The 13,635-nt window shown below is 36.2% G+C and overlaps 1 long non-coding RNA gene across 1 annotated transcript in view; it reads left to right on the plus strand.

Annotated features, from left to right (window-relative positions):
• LOC131826985 (uncharacterized) overlaps positions 1-13,635 on the plus strand; it is a 40,931-nt gene that overhangs the window by 1,049 nt on the left and 26,247 nt on the right. The gene's annotated exons all lie outside the window — the stretch shown is intronic.

Raw genomic sequence — 13,635 nt, forward strand, 5'->3', positions numbered from 1 at the left:
GCAAAGCAAAAAGTGAAAACAATCATCCAACATTTGGGAAATGGTGATGTGTCCATCTAACGGAAGAGTTTATAGTTGCGTTTTTAAAAGATACACAAAGGTATGAAGTAAGGTCTTTGACACGATGTAGAGTGGAGGAAAAAGAAGAGTAAGAAACTGACACAGTTTAATGACATCTTTGTATAAATATGTATGCACAACTGCATAAGTAAATGACTAATAGGAAATACACCAAAGTTGTAGCCGTGATTTTCCCTGTAGCATGCCATTCCATCTAGGATGGGTGGATGGATGGATGGATGATTATGTAGATACACAGAAAACTATTTTTGTAAGAAGGAAAATGAGCTTTGTTAGATACAAAAAAGGAAAATGTTTGTCTAATCTGTAAATAAGTTATGAAAAAATCCATATCAAAATAAAAAGAAGTATTTCATAAGCATAACCATCACAGAAATAGAAATAGCATAAAACAAATGAGAAATTCTAGATAGAGCAGAGGGCTAAGAGAACACCTAGTTCCTTTTTCTGTTTTCCCAGGGGAGAAACAAGAAGCAGAGAGGTGGTATCTCTTTTCTCAAGGTCTGATAGTAACTTTGTGATTAAGGTAGAACTAGTCTTAGCCCTTAGATGATTCGAGTATGCAAGAGATGGCATTTTATTGTCAATGTTGTTCTTTGTTTACATGTAGGTCATTGATTTTGATTAAGTTTGGATTATTTGGTTGGCATATTAACCTCCCAAAGGTCACCTGTTTCTTGATATTGTGGTTGGTTTGACGTTCTAGACTGGAGAAAGTTGTTACAATATTAATAATAGCCCTACATGTTGTATAGACTGTATTTGATAAGTGTTGGTGTGCAGCAAGAGCTTCTGTCTTTGAATCTGTTGCTATTTATGCATGTGACTTTTAATGTGGATGACTTTGAATTTGAGATTAACCTAAAATGCAAGGGAAGTAAACTAAAAGAAATGATTTTCAATCCAGTTACACAAAGTTCCTTCAGTAAGGTATTTTTTTCTGCACCAAGTACAGAAACTTGTAAGAATTCAGTAAATAGTTGTTGACCAAATTAATAAACACACAGTGCTTTCAGAAACATTTTCCCAATGGCATGGAATTATATGTAGTTAGAATTGGCAGTATTGTTTAAATAATTCATATAGGTCTGTCCTTAAATAGTATGAAAAAATAAGACTTCTCGAAGTACAAGTGTGGCATCAGTTTGGTTTAAAAGCTTCCTTTTCTCAATGTGTAGATTGTATGTTGCAAATATTAACTGTGAAAACATCAGGTAATACCTACCTGGTATTATAACTTTCTTCTAATTCAGTCAGTGAGTATATATAATTTCTAAGTAGGGGTATTTAAAGTTAATTAGTTCTGAATACTGTTTATTAACTATATTTTAATGACCCATTCTTTTTATCAAAAGCACTAAAACCTTTTAGAAATCACTTTATAAATGCGATTTTAATTCTTTGACCATATTCATAGACCACCACTTTCTCAGAAGAGATTAAATGATTCAGGTTTAAAGAAACAAATTACTGTGCTAATCTTCAGGTATTTCTCTTCCTGATAGGACTGCTCAGGTCTAATTGTGGCAACACAGGCCCATCACAATGCTGGTTTCTTTGGTGCTTCTTGGAGGTATTTGTCAGAGACTTGAGATTTGGTGTAAGGAAGACTAGCCTTCAGCAGTTTCCGAAACAGACTGGTTCCTCTAAAATAATTCATATAGTTGGCCTCATGAAAACATGCCTGAGTCCACCAGGTAGAAGGACTTCAAATGGAATACAGGAACTTTTAGTAGCATTTGGGCTGGTGTTCGGGATTCTTAGAATTAATCATTCACACGTCTCTGAATGTCGTGGACATTCTGAAAAGCCCAGAGCAGGATTGCTGGAACTGTCCCACAGTGGAAAGGGGTTTAGTTTGACCATGGAAGTTTTGAATAAATTGGGAAGTATTACTTAAAAGCCAGGCGTCCAGCTTCCTTTGATAAATTGCAGGTCTGGTAACTCTGGGTTCTCTTCCTCTCGTGGCACTGACTGGTATGTCGTGTGGGTAGAGGCACCTGCCTGTTGAGATGAGGCAGGGAACCTTTACCAGCCATGCGTCGACTCTGACCTAACCTGTTTTACTCAGACATTAATGCATTTCCAGCCTCATCAGTATGGACATTTGATTTTTTTGACCACCGTCAAAGGACTAAAGCATTGTTGGTGCTGCCTACTGCCCCAGGTGTATTTTGTAATTTGACTCAACATTTAATCCCATCCTGCATTGGAAGGTGTGCTAAAATGTCAGCAGGTAATTCCCTTTTATATCCTTTTATGTGTAAATTGTAGGCTCTCTTTATTCATTTATGTCTTCCTTCTATTTTTAAGGCAATAATACAAGGCTTCCTAACCAGCTTTTCTGGGCTATTGCAGACTTTGCTTTTCTCCCCCTTTTCTGAAGTCTTATGGCATGTTTTATCTCTAAGACTTTAGTTCTTAAGATTGGCACTGTAATATCACTTTGGAATTCAATCCCTTTCAAAGTCAGACATTTTTCTCCACAAAGGGCAAGGATAATGCCTTTTGCCAATATTACATATAATTCCAATATTTTTACTAATATAACTACTAATGAACTGGTGTTAATTTAGTAAAAGTCCCAATATTACCAAACCTAGGAGAGTGCTGGGCACACGGCAGATCTGTAAGTATACTCGTTGACTCAATCAGTATTTCCACTTCTTTACTATTTAACCTAAAACATTAATTTCCTTCAGTATGAAAATTACTTATTGTACTGTAGCACATCACCCATAATACCTAGCAACTCAAATAATATAAACTCCTCCTTTAGATGTTTAGGAAGAAATAGTTCTAACAAAAGCAGAACACAAAAATGTAAGTGCCTGCCCTGAATTTCTATTGCCTTATACATTTCTTCTTACCACTGCTGAGCCAATGTTTTCCTCTTTTAATTTCTCTATTAACTTTAATTAGGCTCATGAGTTTGCTGGCCAGGTGGGTTTTCCCTAAATACTCACAACTCCATTTTCCAGGCTAACAGTAGAATTAAGTTAAGCTGCAGATTTGTGGCAGAATCTAACATTATAAGCTATGGAAGGTTCCAATGCCACCACAACTCATTTTATCCACTGAGGATTTCAGCAGACAGCACTTTTAATAAGCCAGGCTCGACATTTTTCAGGGAATACTTTGGGATCCATTTTTGAAAGCAATATTGGTTATGATTCCACAGCTGGAAGATTTCCGAGGAAATAATGTTTTGTCCTCTTGAAAACATACTTGGTCCATACGGCATACAGAACACAATAACTCCAAGCAACTGGTTCTCAATTTTACTAACACATATCTCAAACATGTAATTTTCCAATGGCATTGTAGTAGGCAGATGATAGAAGAAGAGTAGGATTAGTTCCAATTTACTCTCTTATTTCATTTCATTTTATTTTGTCTTTTAGGGAACATAAATTGCCTACATTATTTATGTATCTTGGTGCATTAACATAGGTTTCCTTTGTAATTTTCTTACTAAAAATCTTGAAAAAAGGAACAGAACAGAGCTGAAAATCTTCCTGCGATGATACAGAGCATTAGATCGTCTCAGGTACTGGCTGCTGGTTTAATAAAAGGATAGGATTTCCATTTACTCCAGGCAGGCTTAATGTATTGTTCTCGGAGTGAGACAGTCAGAATGAGTCAGGAGCCAAAGAATACACTTTATAGACACAAATAATCGTAAATTCAGAATGTCACCTTTAGGCAGAGGCATTTTTATTATTGTTAGTGGAGCTGCTGAGTAGGTTTGATGTTTTATTCTCTTGAGGACTCAATGTTCCCGAGTCCTGGAGCCCTGTCTTTATCAGGCTCGCAAGGAGGGAGCCCAGCCAAACTTGCTTCCTATACTTCTCTATGATTGATAGCAGATGGCATGCTTTAAAATAAACCTATCCATTAGCAGTCCTCAGTGTTTTTACTCAAGGCATTTACAACTGTCTCAAGCAGAAAACACATTCACTCCATGAGCTAGTTTCAGTCCACAACAGCTGTACAGGTGCAAATCTCTCATTAACTCTTAAATAGTAGTGAGATAAACAATGGCATTTTCTCTTACTCTATTTAAGGGAGTATACTTCAAAGCTGCTGTAGAATTACTCTCCTCTACAACAGAGCTTCAAAGGAAGGAGTGTTATTAGAACTGAGTAATGTTATGCAATGATACACTAGCCCAAAGAATGTATAGATCATGTGGTGGATGTTATAGTTTTAAAATTTGTTTCTAGGCACACAGATTTAGTGGAAAATCACAGTCTCATAAGAGTGTTTGTATTGAGGTAGAAAGAAAAAACAATACTCAGTAAAAGTCCTTGGTGGCACTGAGGCCTCTGATTCCCGTGCACTTCTACCAGAATCCTGTTGTCTCCTTTCCCCATCCCCTGTCTCTCCGTGTTTGCAAAGGGAATGTTCACCTGAGCTTTTACCCAACGATGGATCAGTTAATCGGGTCTGTTTAGACAGCCAATCGAATTTCCTTGCATACTAGTAGTTAGAGAAAAGCAGTCATTTTACTTATTTATTTATTTTTAAGATTTATTTATTTGAGTGGCGGGGAGGGACTGAGGGAGAGAGAATCCTGAAGCAGAATCCCCACTGACCGCAGAGCCCAACCGGGGCTTGAACCCAGGACTGTGTAAGATCATGCCCTGAGCCGAAATCAAGAGTTGGATGCTTCACCTACTGAGTCACCCAGGTGCCCCAAGCAAAGTCATTTTGAAAGTTTATTTGTTAACCATACTGAACACAGATAAGAATGTTGATTTGTGCTCAAGGGAAGAAAAAGTGCTATGTAGTATAAAAGAGTATTATTATTATTAAGATTGGCAAGCACCTAACAGAATTTATCTTATGCCAAGTAATGCTCTATAATCTTACAAAAAAATAGCTTACTATATCTTATCAACAACTCTGGAGAAGACTAATATCAATATCCCTAATTTTATATGTAAGGAAGCCACTAGGCTATGTTATACTTATTGTAATTAATGATAAGATCCCAGACAGAGTACTTCTGGAAAGGAGCAACTCAGAGCATGGATTCCATGGCCTCACTGGTTTAAATGTGTTTTTTTTTTTGTTTTTGTTTGTTTGTTTGTTTGTTTTAAATGTTTGTTTCAGTACTTACTGTCTGTATGATTGTAAGCATGTCCTTTGATGGTCTCTCTCTGTTTGTTCACTTCTTATTTTATAGGCCTACTATGGGCTAATAACTGTTCCTTCCTGATATGGCTATTGTGATGATTGAATGAATTAGTGTATGTATAATGCTTAGAAGAGTGAGACGTAGTAAATGCTATAAAAGTTTTATAAAAGTTTTAGCTATTGCATTGCAATCATCGTCTTTATGAAGCATATTATACTGATCTTAAGCCCTTAATGTAGTTTTCTCTTATTATCTTCTTTGTCTAAGACTCTGTGTTTTGAAATATTTTAATATTCAAGCGAACAATTTATTTGTTTTTGTATTATATTTTACTAATCAAACACATACAGTTACCAATCAGAGACTGATAAGCATGAGGTAGTAAGAGTTTTCATATGAAATTGATAAGATGTTAACTGAAAGCAATTTGACACTCTAGCTTTAGCACCCTTATTATTGCTGAGTGTGTTATTCCCATGGGCCTTCTGAAATAATGAAACTGGTTGACAGAGCCCCTCATTACAACCTTCCATGGGTCCCAATTGGCCCATGCTGCCATGATAGGCAAACCTAAACCAAAATGTCTCTTCAGTGGGCAGCTGGAGAGGCAAAGTAGTAACAGTCATAAAATATGCTCTATGCCTATCCTATCCCCTGCTGTAGTTTTTAAAGGTTAGCCTGGGTTACAGGATTTTTCAGAAGAAGGCCCATATGCCATTAACTTCCCAATGACCACCTAATATAGATAGTTTGAAAAAATGTTGAAAAAATCCCAGTGGGCATGAGGCACTTCATTACAAGCCATCTTCATAGAATCTGTGTGTTTTCTCACAAGGAGCCTTTTGTAGAGATGGTTGCTTTCTTGTCTTTGCAAGTTGCACTCAAGTAAGTTCTAGAATAAATATACCTATACACAAGGTGAATAAAATCCTAAAATAATGCAGGGAAGTTTAAGTGATGAACAACACCTACTAGTGCCGGGTTATTTTATGTTGGTATGGACATTAGGTATCCAATTATTGCCATTGTAATAACGATTTGGTTATTCATAACATTTCATTTGGATTTCTGAAATGTAATTCTATATCGGGTGTGGTTATAGAAGGTAAATGCTGGGCCAATGGATATTCCATACTTCTTGCTGTAAGCTTCCAGGGAGTATGGCTTGTAATTTGATATTTCTCAAGAGTATCTTGGTGTGCATTTTAGAGGAAGTTGGTATATTAATAGTTCCTCTACACTTCATTACTAGTTTTAGTATCACACTGAATGAGATTAAGTCGGTTAGATTTATACTCTCTACACAGAAAGAAAGAAAGGAAAAAAAGAAAAAGAAACAAGGAATGGGGTCTAGGAAAATCAGTACACTTATTGGATTAAATGTCCTAGAAAGAGAAATTATGTTTTAGTAAGAAGTTATTTTTTTTCAGAAAGATATATATATTAGGAGTTTGAAAAAAATTAATACGTAATATTTAAGATTTTTAGGGTAAAATGAACTAAGACTATATTATTACAGAAATATAACTAAGTGTGGGTTATATCTCCTGTAGAATTCCAAATAATCAGCATTTGTAATGCAATAGTAGAAAGGAATGTAGGGAACTCGACATCAGTGTACCTGCATTCAATAAAAAATAACAACCTAATATCTGTCTACCCTTAGGCCAATTACTTCAGCTCTTTGTTCCTAAATGTAAGTTCCCTATGTCTCAGATTCCTCACCTGTAAGTTAGGAGGGTTGGACTAGATCAGAAAATCAAACAAATGGCAGGTGGATTTGGATTCCCCCCTCCCATAGCCATGACAGGCAGCAATAATTGATTGCAGACTCTTCCTGCTGAGCCTATATGAGGCCTTTGAATTTTCAGTGCAGTGACCTGAGCAGCCTTTCTGTGATCCTCCTTGTCCAAAGCGAACTTGAAATGAGACTTGTTGGGTATTTCTGTTAGCCCTTAGATGGTCCCTAAAATGGATTAATGGTTTCCCACCTTGAGGCATTGTCTAGGATTAATAGGTAGATGTGTTAAATGGAGAAATGGATAACATAATTCGTATTTTGGTGAGTATGGTATAAATGCTGGTGTTTTAATATTATGTTCTATTACTCTATTCCTGTGAGGAATGCTTCCTTTTAAGGAAATCTTTTTTTTTTTTTTTAAATTTTAAAACATTTTTAGGATTTTGTTTGTTTATTCGTCAGAGAAAGAGAGAGGGAGAGAGCAAAAGCTGGGGGAGAGGCAGGCAGAGAGAGAGAAACAGGCTCCCCTCTGAGCAAGGAACCCAACTGGGGCTTGATCCCAGAACCCTGGGATCATAACCAGAGCTGAAGGCAGTTGCTTAGCAGAATGAGCCACACAGGTGCTCCTAGGGAAATCTTGATATTCTTTCACACTGGCTCATTTATTTATTGTTAATGGTTTTAAAACTCCTGAACCTATTGTTTTCATTGCTCACTTGGCCCCTTATTCAGTATAACTTTAAAGTATTTTCTCTAATTTATACCAGTCTCTGTGATTCTAAACTGATCCAAGAATTGTGTTCTCAGTGTTCTCTTTGATAGCTTTTTATTCCTTGAGTCCCCCATTTTCTGTTTATTTTTTTGAAGACTTGTTCCACTTCATTCAACTTGAAATTTCCAAGTAGTGCATATCTGTCTATATCTCCCTCTGAATTCTGTTCAGTTGGAATGTTTTGGAAGTTGAGGTCCATTCCCAATGATGGGTCATGATTGGATTTCTCTGCGTTAGTTGTGTGTCAGACATAACTAATAGCAATTATCCAGAGCTTTCCAATGTGAATAACAGCTCTTGTAAGATCAGGAAATTATCTTTAGTTTACAAAACTTCCTTGATAAATATGTAACTTATTGCAGCATCTAAAAGAATAGCAATTTCTTCAGAATATATTGAGTTCATCCTCATTACTTACAATAGTTCTTCTTTTTCACATACTTTCAGATGGAGGAAATAAACTATCTCATTTCAGAACTTTATTACTATTATACATTTTAGTAGCACTTTACATTTTGTAGAGTGCTTTGTAGTTTCTATTTCTGTAGGTTTTAAGAAAATATGGTCTTTTGGGTATAATTATGGGCTAGGACTTAGGAGACAGATTTTAGTTTTGTCTCTGTCATTGTGATTTAAGTTGCAATCAATGACCAGTGACCCTATTTCTCCACAATCAAGTTCTCTTCTCTATGAAATGGGTGCAGTATTGCTAATTTTGCTTGTGTGTGTGCTAAAAAGAAACATCTTCCTGGACTATTTTCTTCAAGCTCTTCAAGAGAAGAAATCCATAAGTAGTATGCAAAGTACCACTTACTGTGTCATCTCAGACTCTGTTTCCTACCGTCATGTTCCCCTCCTAACAAAGAAATAATGGAATTGTCCCTGAGACAGAAGAGTGGCTGGATGGTAGCCCAGGATTTGGGTTGCATTCCCAGTAGTGTTTGACATTTGCGTTCATCAGTTGACTTTCTTGTCACCTGGAGTAATGTTAAGTTGAATTAGTATGTTCAGTGCAATGAAACAAGCAAACAGATTTTTAAAATGTTGAATTTTCAGCAAATTAACAATTATAAGCTTTCATATCCAAAGGCAATGAAGTATTGTTATACAATTAAAATTAAACGGAATTTACATTGACAATAAATAAATATATACTTTAAGTTGAGGAAAATGTGAGCAAATATATTAGCAATAATTAACATGTACTACTTTAAGTCATATTTTAATTGTTTACAAAACTAATTTTTCTATTATACATTCACAGCAAGGCAATAGGGGCATTAATCAACTGGGTCTGAATGGCTGACTATCAGAAGTTTGGCAGAAATCAAGTCGAAGTCTTCTTGGTACAATTTCTTCTGTGAAAAATCTTGTGACTATTCCCAGGAAGAGAAGCCAAACACTCTCACACACACACACACACACACACACACAACTTTATAACAAACAAAATAGCAGTATCACTTTATATGGAACCTTTATTTTCAAAAGATCCCAGAATGCTTATAAACTGTTTTTCAAACCATATACAGGAACCACTGAAGCACGGCTTTATTTTGAAGCCAGAAGAGGAGCTGAAATGTCAGTTGAAGAGGATGTTCTTGTTCTGGAAGGGGTGTGGCTTATGTGACCTAATAGGAGTTTTCTGGCTCTAATTTCTGCAGTGCCGCGTGGGTGGAATTCCTCTGCCTTGGAGCTGCTTGTATAAGACAAGACTGTATTACTTTGGAAGGTGGGAAGTGAAGGAGAAGCCAGTAGTGGAAAGAGGAGGCATGGGGAATGGACTGTTTATGTTTCTGTTACCAAGTGGCAGTGACTACAGCCTGTCACAAGTTGCTAGGCTCCCTGCCCCTTGGGTAGAAAAACTCTGTCCCAGGTGCTAATTGAACCAGGTTATTTGAGTTGCCAAATGAAAAACTCATCTCCTATTTTTGAAGAAAAAATATAATAACAGGTTCAGTTGGCTCACGTATAGTTTAGGATCATAGAATGTTGGAATAGGATGGATACCAGAGGTTATCTAGTTAAAAAGCTTTATTTTCTCTTTGAGAAAACTAGGACCCGAGCAGGGGAAGAGATAAGAACACTATCTTAGATCATATCAGAATCTTCCGTTTGGAAGACGCCTTACTGATTAACTAATTTAATCTCCCACACATTATAGAATGACATCTAAACCCTTTCTGAGAGGTATTTCAGCAATTCTGTTGACTGATAGGGACTAGGATGTCAGAGAGCAATGGATTCCATTGTTGGTCTTCTCTTAGGAATATTCTTCAGAATATTCATTCTTTCATTTCTTTAATGCACATTTATTAAGTGCCAGTTATGTGCCAGGAATTAAGCTAGGCTTTGGAACACAGAGGAAGGTAATACAAAACAACAACACCTCATATTTATTGGGACTGCACTGCAGGTTGGTTACCATGTGTTTTATGCATATTACCTCATTTATTCCTTCTAACAAGCCTGTGAAGAAGCTTTTATTTTCCCCATTTACAGGTAAGGAAGAGGGTGTAACTTGCCAAAAAGAAACAGCTAGTAAGTGGCAGAGCAGGGATTTAAGGCAGGTGTGATGGTTTTAGAGGTCATGCTCTTTACCCTAACATAATTCCACTCTTTAAGTCACCAGCTAAACAAATAAATGAACAACACAATAACTGATTCTTAGTAGAGCTATGAAGCAAAGGAGCAGAGTTCTACAAAAGGCTTAATGAGCTCCACTAGCCACAGTGGTAGGGAAGACTTTGAAGGAAAACCAGCCATCAGAATAGCTTTGTCCAGAGAAGAGCAAACTTTCTTCTTCTAAAGTTCTCCCATTTAATTCTATTCTTGAAATTATAAAAAGAAGATTGAATCCCTCTGTCATATACATTTGTTTGGGAGTAAGTGAGGCTCTTTTTCTTGAGGAGTACTATATAAATCATCAATCACTGATTTTATAAACAGACCTCTACATTTTAATAAAGGCCTTTGTAGAAACTATTACTTTTATCCTTAATCTCTGGTCCTTTTATTTTATTGTATCTATCACCTCACTCCCTTCTCTCACCTTTATAATAATCATGTTTGCTAATAAATGATCTCCATTGATCCTTGGCACTTTAATGGGAAAGCAACTAAAATATATTTAGTGTTTACTATGTATCAAGTTTCAGGGGAAGACTCTTATATACGTTATCTCATTTAGATCTCAAACTTCAATAAGTTGTATTACAAAATAGTCTAACACATTAAGGTCAGGGAGATTAAATTTGCCTAAAACCACTCTACTGGTTAGCAGCAAGCCCCAATTTAAAAAAAAAAAAAAAAAAAGTTTGCATGATTCCAAAAAGTGCTCTTTTCTTCCCATAACTCCCCTTGTTAATTTGATAAATATTCTAATTTTTTAAAAAATGTGTTTGCTTGTTTTGTTATGCTGACTACAAATCCAATTTAAGGTTACTCCAGGTGATAAGCAAGTCAACTGATTAATGTCGAACACTGCTGGAGATGCAACCCAAATCTGTGGCTACCATCCAGACACTCCTCTGTCTCAGGGACAATCTCATTATTTCTTTGTTAAGAAAGTGATCTGAAAAAAAAAAAAAAAAAAAAAAAAAGAAGGTGACCTGAGCGTGGAAACACAATAGAGCCTTACTTAGGAAGGGAGTTTCCTACCATAGCATGGGAAATATCAATAGGGTTAGGGCCGCTTTTTATTGTTGCTGTTACATATATATTCTCTGATCTCAGGATGGGTCTTATAATGGATAGCATTTTATAAGCCAATCATGGCATAGTTTTCATTGTTTGTTTATGAATGTGCTTGGTCATAGATAATTATATTGTTGTTTCAGTTATATGTGGATTGTTGCAACTACATATATTTGTTTCCTATTTTATTTTTTTATCAAAGTATAATTGACATGTGATAGCCTATTATTTTCAGGTGTATATCATACTGATTTGATATTTTTATACATTACAAAATGATCACCATAATAAGTTTAATTATCATCTGTCACCATACGAAGTTATTGCAATTGTGTTGATTCTTTTCCCTATGCCATACGTTATATCCCCATGACTTATTTTGTAACTTGAAGTTTGTACCTCTTAATCTCTTTCACCTATTTCACTCTCCCCCCCATAATTGCTTTTTAAAATGTTTTTCTGATTATTGTCTCAAAACTTGCTCTTGACTCCTCATGATCAGATAAAAAAAAATAAAATCAAGACTTGCAGAATAATTTAAAGTGATGTGGAAGAAAAATTAGAGACAATGGTATAGCACTCTTATGGAACTGAAACAGCATTGGTATTTTGCTGGCATGTATCATGGTACTGTGTCAAAAAATTCCATGTATCATGTCATTTTTAATTAGCATTGCTTTGTTTTCTTAATCACACACAAAATAATCCTCAGCGTTACTATCCATGATGTCTTAGAACCAATAAAATATGATGAATAACTTGACCAAATTCACATAGAGAGTAACTGGTAGAGTCCACAATCACAAAACTTCTAAAGGGTCCATACTCCAGACTCTTATTTGCTAAACTATCCCCCCTTTTAGCAGAATGGTGAGAAATTATTTTTTCTCACCCCGCATATCAAAGATGGGCAACTTATTATATGCATTAAAAATTAAAATGCATCCTGGGCGCCTGGGTGGCTCAGTGGGTTAAGCCGCTGCCTTCGGCTCAGGTCATGATCTCAGGGTCCTGGGATCGAGTCCCGCATCGGGCTCTCTGCTCGGCAGGGAGCCTGCTTCCCTCCCTGTCTCTCTCTGCCTGCCTCTCCATCTACTTGTGATTTCTCTCTGTCAAATAAATAAATAAAATCTTTAAAAAAAAAAAATTAAAATGCATCCTGCATTATGCCTAGAAAATACTATATAACAGACTGACATAATAAAAATACGTATTCTATCAGTGTTGATTATAATTTTCGCATAAGATGGTATACTTTCAAATAGTAACATTGAATTGATCTCTTATAATTAGCCTTCAAGGACAGTGGATTGAGATGGTAGCCATTCAAGAACACACACTGGGTTCATTCTTCATTTGAGGTTTCTCTCACATTGTATCTCTTTTCCTGAGGTATGGAACTGGTAGTTTAATAACGTAGGGCACCGGGGCTTAACATGTACAAAGAAACTGAAACACTACATTATTTTAGGAAAGAATGAAGATAAAAAAAAACAAAACTACTTAGGGAAGAGTTAAAGCAATGGCGGAGTATCCTTGAAATTAAATATTTCTCTATACCAGTTGACATTTAAAATGTGTGACTTAAGAGATATAAGAAGAAAATTGTGAGAAACATAACCTTAAATATTTTGGATCACATTTTCGTGAATTATGCAGCATTTGGCACAAACTTTAGGAAACAGAAACACTCTAGGGTAATGATGAGTATGTCTATGTGCTCCGTGTGAACATATAGGCACTGACACAGTGTATTTGGGGTATAATGTACTAGACACATAGACTATGTCTATGGCCAAATTGCTTTTCCTGTCACTGTTCCATCCCTGGGACTAAATGTTGGCTCTTTAAAATTTGCCTTTATGGATGCTTCCATGCTGAAGTTATGGAACGTAGTTGTTGCATAGCACAGATGTTGTTTTAATTCTTCACGGGCAGTCGGATGTCCTCTGAGAAGTCACCCCGCAGCCATCCTTAGAGATGGCATGTTGTAGACGGGACAGAACAAAGCGGTAAAAGAAATAAAATGAAGCTATGTTATCATTGGCTACCCTTTAAACATATTAAAAACTCTCAGAAGAGATAATCTACAGTGGGGAATAGTGCTGTGTTGGCACAGGGTGCACAGGATGACCTAATGGGTCTTTTCAGTCTCTAATTCCTGTGATATTGCAGATCTAAGAGATGGAGCCAGTCATTGTT

The sequence above is a fragment of the Mustela lutreola genome, chromosome 3, assembly GCF_030435805.1.
Source record: "Mustela lutreola isolate mMusLut2 chromosome 3, mMusLut2.pri, whole genome shotgun sequence".
Taxonomy (NCBI): domain Eukaryota; kingdom Metazoa; phylum Chordata; class Mammalia; order Carnivora; family Mustelidae; genus Mustela; species Mustela lutreola.